At 37.4% G+C, this 8,728-nt stretch overlaps 1 protein-coding gene across 1 annotated transcript in view; it reads left to right on the top strand.

The window, feature by feature from the left end:
- Positions 1-8,728, top strand: part of LOC107159670 (centromere protein P) — a 227,944-nt gene that overhangs the window by 68,056 nt on the left and 151,160 nt on the right. The gene's annotated exons all lie outside the window — the stretch shown is intronic.

The following is an 8,728-nucleotide window of genomic DNA, read 5'->3' as shown; positions in this document are numbered from 1 at the left end:
ATTTATTTTTTAAAACAGTAGAGGGTCTTAAAAATATGTAATCATAAAACAGTAGATATTGATTGGTATTGTGTGGCAGGTTAATGGAGCTGAAATGTAAGCTGGATAGATATATGTCCAGATTTGGAAAACCTTGAAGTCATGGTTTCATTAATGCTACAATTTGGTACTTTGGATTACAGAAAATTATTTTGTGTATTGTAATGTCTTTCCTTGAAAAGTTATGACCAGTAAGTATAATTTTATGAGCATTCATTTATTTAATAAAACTTTATTAAGCACCAGATCTGTGCCAGAACTACAAACTAACCTAGACAAATAGAATTCAGTTTTCCCCCTCAAGGATTTCTTGTAGTCTAAATCAACAGAAAGGCAGCTAATAAGCAACTAGAATGTAAGTTGGGTTTGCTGCACAGAAATGTACACAGGGCTGGCTGATACTGGAAGAAGCCACAACCTTTATTGGTTGAGGTCAAGGAGGTGCACCCACGCTGACTTCTATAGAGATTTGAAAAGAGGAGGGTTGCATGGCATTGCGGTGTTCCAGGCAAGAGGCACAGCTTATTGTGGAAGGGATGGATAGATAATTTTTAAAAACTTGTACTTGGTTGAATTTGGCTGGAGCTTAGAGTGAGGGAGAAAGAGAAAAGATGAGACAGAATGGACTATTTTAAGAGATTTGATTAGACAAGGAACCAGAATCAGATTAAAAAGAGTCTTTTATACCCTACTATTATGGTTTGGATGTGAAGTGTCCCCAAAAGCTCACATGTGAGACAATGAAAGAAGGTTCAGAGAAGAAATGATTGGATTGAGAGTCTTAACACAATCAGTGTATTAATCACCTCATGGGATTAATTGGGTGGTGGCTGAAAGCAGGTGGGGTGTGGCTAGAGGAGGTGGGGCTTTGGGCCATAGGTTTGGGGTATGTGTTTGTATCTGAAAAGTGGAGATCTCTGTTTCTGTCTCTCTGCCCCCACCCTGCACAGTCCCATGCTTTCTGATTACCATGTGAGCTGCTTCCCTCTACCACACTCTTCTGCCATGTTTTTCTCACCTTGAGCCCTAAGGCATGGAGCTATGGACTAAGACCTCTGAAACTGGAACCCCCAGATAAACTTTTCCTCCCCTAATGTTGTTGTGGTCAGGTCCTTTAGTCATAGCAGTGAAAAAGCTGACTAAAACACCTAAAATGTTTAGACTTTGGTCTGTAATCAGTGAGACTACTGAGAAATTCTTAAGCCATTAAGTAATTATGACCCTGTTTGCATTTTATAAATTTCCCTCTCATGGTGTGTTTCTGATTGTTGTGATGGTTGTCTAGTACTGTGTAAGAAATTATCACAAATTAATGACTTTAAATAACATACACTTACTATTTCACAGCTACTGTGGGTCAGGAGTTTGACATGGCTTTGTTTGTTTGCCTGCTTCAGAATCTCATCTGAAAGCTGCATTTGAAATGCAGCCAGAACTGGAGCCTCATTTTGAGGGTCCAATGGGGAAGAGTTGTTGGCAGCGTTCAGATCCTTGCAGAATTTGGGACTATAGGCCTCAGTTTTCTGCTGTTAGCTGAAGGCCTCCTTCCTTGCAGTGTGACTTCCTTTATAGGGCAGCTTGCGACATGCAGCCTGCTTTACACTGGAGAGGGAGGTTATGTATAGCAAGGTGGGCAACATGGTCTTTTGTGGTCTTCAAATAAACATGATCACATGTGCATTCTCAGCTTTGCCACATTTTGTTGACTAAAAGTAAGTCTCAGAGTGCTCACATAAACCAAAGAAGCAATGATTATACAAGCTAGAGTCTGGAAATATCCAGAATTACATTGGAAAATAAACTAATGTTCCTGCCTAAAGTTAGCCAAATGATAAAATTGAGGCCATACCCTCCAAGACCACCCTCACCTTTGATAGCAAATCCAAGTTCAGATGACTCCCCAAACCACCCTCATAATCAATAATTGTCTAGAAGTGCTTCAAGAAGTAAGTGAAGGCTGTACTACTCAAGATTATGGCTTATGTAGGGAAAGATAAGCAGAAAAATCAGCCAAAGGAAGACATGCATAGGGCAGAATCTAGAGGGGTTCCAAATATGAAGCTTCCATTGTTCTCAGGATATGTTGCCCTGTAAGCATTGATGGTGACAGTATGTACACACAAAGAATTGATTGCCAGGGAAGATCATCCAAGCCTTGATGTCCAGAGTTTTTATTGGGGCTTCATTAATGACTGGTTGATTGTTCATGTGATTGAATTCAACCTCCACATATTCTGATACTACATTATGCAAAGCCCCCATCTAAATTTCATGGTTGATATTTCTGATTACCTCAACCTGAAACTATTGAATTTGACTGGTCCTATATAAACTAAGATAGTCAAGGCAAGGTCCAGACCTCTCTTCAGGCTCGCGCTCTCTCTCTCTCTCTCTCTCTCTCTCTCTCTCTCTCTCTCTCTCTCTCAATTGCTATACTGGGGATTGAACCTAGTGGTGATCTACCTCTGAGCTATATCTCCAGCCCTTTTTATCTAATTTCCCCCCCACCCCCCAAATAGGGTATTGCTAAGTTGCTTAGGCTGTCCTTGAATTTACAATCCTCCTGCCTCAGCCTCCCAAGTAGTTAATATGACACCTGGCCAAAGCCAGACATTGTATATACATTTCCCAATATTAAATGCTTAAAACTAAAATAGGTTGTTTTCTGTTCAAGAAGGAAATGTTTTGTTTGAGTCAAAAGACTAGGAACAAGATGAAAACTGCTACTGTTCAAGAGTAGACATTGTATCCAAAATGAAGGATTTTTATCTGTTGGATTCTTTTAGGTGACCCTGTTGCATTATCCCTGTATCTTCTAGGAGATTTATTTCTTTGATAGTGTCCCATTAGCCTGTGGTTCTTCCTCCCAATTGCTTATGAGAGAGAGAGAGAGAGAGAGAGAGAGAGAGAGAGAAAATGGAACTGAGTTTTGAAAACAAGGGTTTTCTGGGAATGAGGTATCTTGGTTCTACTGACAGAGCCCTTTTAGCTACCAAATGGACTTTCAATAAAAGCTACAAACCATAAGAGTCTTTTCTCCATTTTCATTTCCTTCATCTTCTAACTGTAGAAATCAGAACACTTAAGTTCTAGTTTTGATCTGCATTTACCTGAGCTGATCTTGGACACATTCTTTAATTTCTTTAGGCCTCATTCTTTGTTATTTTGTGTTTGTATTTTGTTTTTGATACTCAGGATAGAATTTAGAGGTGCTCTATGACTATGCTACTTCCTTAGCCCTTTTTTATTTTTAGAAAAGATCTCAACTAAGTTGCCAAGGCTGTCCTGGAACTTGAAATCTTCTTGTCTCAGCTCCCTGAGTCACTAGAATTACAGGGGTGCACCACTGTGCCTGGCTTTTTATCTGAATGACTATAATCTACATACCATAGAGTTTCTCATCCTCCATACCATTGACTTTCGGATCTTAGAATTCTCTTGTGGGAGTTTTTTGTTTTTATTTTTTGTGGTTCTTGGGATTGAACCCAGGGTTTGGGCATGCTGGGCAAGCACTCTCCCATGAGCTCCACCCTGATAATCCTTTGTTTTGGGGCCTTTGTATGCACTGCAGGATGTTTACCAGTACCACCTCCAGTTGTGGAAATGTCAGGGGTGGTGGAATTGACCCTGTTGGGAACTACTGAGTTTACATATTTGTACCTTTTAAAGCCAACATTTGAAGGTATTATGGCAAGCCTATGGTTTAAATCTCCTGCTCATGCCTGAACACTGGTTGTTTGTTCACAGGAGTACAATGAGTATTTTCCTAAGTATTTAAAGGAAGGGGAATTATGACTAAACATAAGGAAGAGTTTATGGTAAAAATTTGTCTTTATTTGTGAATTTATATTTTTCTTAGTAGTGCATAAATCTCTATGATGAATTCACAACCTAAACAGGTAAATTGATAAAAGATGTCCACAATATGATACTTATAACTAAGCATATTTAGCTTATAACTAGGCATAATTGTATATATTGAAGAAATTGGAGCATAAAAGGAACTTCAGATTTTTAGATCTTAGGATTTAATCTTGTTTCCAGCTGCTCTTATACTTTATTTCCAAGATTTACAAAAAATTAATTTGGAATCAGGAAACCAAGGTTTAAGTTCCAGATGTCCTTGGAGTCATATGAATGCTTTATAACAGAAAGAGTATATAGAAGAGACAAGGTTTATTTCTTCTATTTTCTTTTTTCCACAGGGAGCTGCTTAAGTATGTTATGTGATATGCATACATCTGTATTTTAGTTTAGTAGCCCCAGTGTTGAAGAATAAAGTGAAAACATATGTGTAGTGTTTCAGATAGTATTTAAATACAAGCTAAGCATTTTCAACCAGTATTATTTTGAACTAATTTATGAAGTATCTTGAAATTTTTATTTTCTTTCTAAAAGCTAAGTATATGTTCAGTTTTACTCTGTGTGTGTGTGTGTGTGTGTGTGTGTGTTGCTAGGGATTGAACCCAGGGCCCCACACAAGCTAGGCAAGCACTCTACCACCGAGCTACATCCCCAAGCCTTTAAATGTATGTTCACTGTGTGTTTCTTGATTAAATTTGGATTTATGTTATGATTTGGATTTTTTGTTAATAGTTTTAAATGGTTTAGTCTATTAGCTAATACAACTACTTTGTTGTGTAATGGAAATAATGAGAAAAAATTATAGGTGTATTTTCATGTTTTTCTTTCTTATTATAAATATCAAATCAACTAGTATGGTTTACTGCTGCAGTACAGGGACTCTGCAATCTTTGTGGCCTAGTTAAAGAAAATACTTTGTTCTTCAGTTTCTCCTGGGGAACCTAAAAATGATTATGCTGTTTTGTTTGTTTTACGTTTAATGAGAAATACTTGGGATAGGTTTGAGTTGCCAAAGAATAAATGGTGGTTACTCTACCTCCTCATTGGGCTTTTAGCTGGAGGATGTTTGTTGATGCACTTATTTATACATATTTGTAGAGAGGAACCAGAGCAGAGTGGAGTTGAGTTGTTCTGCCTGGTAGGAAGAATTTGGGTGGAAGAACAAACTTGTAAGGGTGATGGAGAGAATACTGCCATCCTCATCCTGTTGAGCCATTTTTTGAAAGACGTGAACTATCTTTCACAAGTTAGTTGCTTTGGAAAGCTAAACTATCCACAGTGACTATGCATTTGTTTTTTTGTGGAGTACATACCCTGGCAAAATCATTAGTAACGTCTCTCTTGTCCATCAATCTTGTGTATGAGTAGAATGTTGGAAGAACCTGAAAAGAGGTGCTGACTCCTTTCTGTGCACACTCCAGTACAGGAAAGCCAACACGAGCACTCCAGAGTGTCTAGCACCGAGACCCACGGGCTGCAGGCCAGACCTCCTGAGCAAGACGTGTTTGTTGGATACCTGCAACTGGCATGCACTTTCTATCTTTGTATCAACTATATAAGAGCCATCTTCCTTTAATCACTAGGAAAGAGGACTGGGGATGTGACTCAGTGCTAGGGTGCTTGTCTGGCATGTGTGAGGCTCTGGGTTCAATCCCCAACAGCACACACAAAAAAGAAAAACTAGAAAGGGGAGGCTTAGGAAAACCAAATAACCTACTCAAAGTTACCTGGCTTAAAAGTGTTAAATCAGGCTTCATACCCAAATATGTGATATCAAAGTCCTTGTTTTGAATTGCTAAATTGTGTAGTTTTATTTTTGATAAGGATGTTATTTGAGAATTTAATTATTTTTTATAAGTTCAGAAAGATAAAAATAGAAGCTCCAGAATTCTGAAAATTGGAAGATTTTTTACTTTTTAAACTTTGTAAGAGTTCAAAAAAGTAATTACTACTTCTTTATGTTAATCTCAGCCAAGAGCTTTTTTCTTCCCTTCTGTTGGTCAGTTCCTGTCACACAGCAAGATAACACTTCTTTCTGTAGCCTTCAGCAACTTCAGCAGGTCCTCACAAGGGGTAATGGTGGTGGTATCTGTGCTCACACGATTTTTCACAGTTGCTGCCTTTTCAGCATTTTCTTCCTTTCTTCTTTGTGTTAGGAGGAACTGTTTGGTCTTATTTTCTTTATTTTTTGGTACCAGGGACTGAACCCAGGGGTACTTAATTACTGAGCCACATCCCAAGCCCTTTTAATAGGGTCTCAGTGAGTTGCTTAGGGCCTCAATAAGTTGCTAAGGCTGGCTTTGAACTTGCAATCCTCCTGCCTCAGCCTCCTGAGCTAATGGGATTACAGACATGTACCAGTGTGCTCAGCCAAAATATCTGCTTTCCTGAGCTAATTCACATTCAATACAATTCACCCTTTAAAAGTATATGATTCAGTAGAGCTTAGTATTTTCAGGCTTTTGTATAGCCATCAGCATAATCATTTTTAGGTTTTTTTTCATCACCCCTAAAAGAAACCCTGTAATCCATTAGGAGTCACTCCCCATTTTTTCCCTGTTTCCCTAACCTGCTGCCTTAGATAGCCAATAAATTTTGTCTCTATAAATTTCCATGTTCTGCACATTATTTACAAATGAAATCATTCGGTATGTGTTCTATAGCTGACTTTTACCATGCATAATGTTTATAAAGGTTTATTCAAGTTGTAGCATGTGTTAGTGCTTCATTCCTTCTTATGACTGAATAACATTCCACTATATAGATAAACCACATTTTGCTTATCTGTTCATAAGCACTTGGGTGGTTTCCTTTTTGACTCTTATGGACAATGCTGCTATGGACATTCATGTACACATTTTTGCATGAACATTGTGTTCAATTTTCTTGGATTCATAAATGGAAGTGGAATTACTGACTTATGTATAACGTTAGCTTTTGAACAACTGCCAGATTGCTTTCTGAAGCAGCTGCACCATTTGACGCTCTTCTCAGAAGTGTGCAAGGGCACCAATTTCTCTGTCTCCTTTCTAACAACTCTTATTTGGTTTTTGATTCCAGCCATCCTAATGAGCATGAAGTGGTATCTCACTGTGATTTTGAAATGCATTTATCTGATGGATCCTTATTAATTTTAAATTGCTCTAGGTTAGAAATAGTCTTATCTTTTTTTGTCCCTATTAAATACTCATGGTGTTTTCCACCTATTAATTCATAATAAATGTTTGAATTTATGACACTGTTTTTAAATTTTTCAAGAAAGAGAGGTGGGGCTGGGGCTGTAGCTTGGCAGCAGGGTGCTTACCTAGTATGGGTGAGGCACTGGATTTGATCCTCAGCACCACATAAAAATAAACAAAATAAAGGCATTGTATCCATCTACAACTACAAAAAAAAAAAAAAAAAGAGAGGTGGACTTTTACATTCCCCAAATTACTAGCATTTTACTCTTAACTCACACCTGCATCTTACACCACAGTTACACGTTGTACTGTTTCTTGATTCTCATTGCTAAGCCCTGTACACCAAATGGCTTGATGAGTAAATGAATGGAGTTTTGTTCATGTTCAATCTGAATTGTTAAGGATTTTCTGTGAGCAGGTAAGTGTTCGCAGAATTCCTGGTAATGCTACCAGCCTTTTGAAATATATAAAGAACACTTAGTGGCTTCATTTTGTATTGACATCTCCAGAAATACAAAAGACTCAGAAGCATGGATACTTCTGAAATATAGTTTTACCTGTCTGATTATTGCATATTGTCCAAATTGTTATTATGTATTTGGGATTCCTCATATAATATGTTAGTCTTGGATTGGTATGCATTTCTCTTTTTTTGATTCTTTAATTTTTTAATTTATTTATTCTAATTAGATATATATGACAGCAGAGTGCATTTTGATTCATTGTACACAATTGCAACACAACTTTTCATTTCTCTGGTTGTACACCATATAACATTGCACCACATGTGCAGTCATACATGTACCTAGGGTAATGATGTTCATCTCACTCCATCTTTCCTGCTCCCCTGCCCCCTCCCCTTTGCTCAATCAAAGTACCTCCATTTTTTGCATCTCCCCCTTCCCCCATTATGGGTCAGCATCTACTTATCAGAGGAACATTCGGCCTTTGGTTTTGGGGGATTGGCTTACTCCGCTTAGCATGATATTCTCCAATACCATCCACTTACCTGCAAATGCCATAATTTTATTCTCTTTTAATGCTGCATTTCTTACCTGAGGAAATCTATGAAATGTTTGCCTGGTAAATCAAGAGACTTGATCACAGCAGTTAGAATCTTTGTTATAAGGTACACTTAAAATACTTCAAAATGATAGATTAAAGAATATGAGTGATTTTTAAGATTTTAGAGAAGATGTTAAAACTTGTCTATTCTAGAATTATAAAGGATCTATATTCACCTTTAGCACCATGTCAATAAACACTTTAGCACAAAGTAAGTATGCACTGTAATGTGTTAGGAAAACAGAAGGGCTTTTTATTATATAAAATGACTTATTTTGGCAACATTAATTTAACTTTGTGAACAAAGCAGTTATTTATCAGCAAATCTTTATATAACTAAAAAAGAGAGAGAGAGAGAGAAAATGGAACACAATAAAGATTTTCGACTGTTGCTAAATTTTCCTAAAAGACAAATTGCTCTGAAATAATCTGGTGGTTTTTAGTTACCTCTTTGATGCTTTAAGAGAAAAGTGTGAACATGTGATTTCATAAATCTGTGTGCTTTGGATTCTTAGTAAGATGGCCTCTTAAAAATAAAACATATTCTGTGCTCCTAATAGTAATCCTAGGGTACCATA

Source organism: Marmota marmota, unplaced genomic scaffold (assembly GCF_001458135.2).
Source record: "Marmota marmota marmota unplaced genomic scaffold, marMar, whole genome shotgun sequence".
Lineage (NCBI taxonomy): Eukaryota > Metazoa > Chordata > Mammalia > Rodentia > Sciuridae > Marmota > Marmota marmota.
The sequence above is the reverse complement of the archived record's forward strand: the minus strand, read 5'-3'. Positions and strand labels throughout refer to the sequence as shown.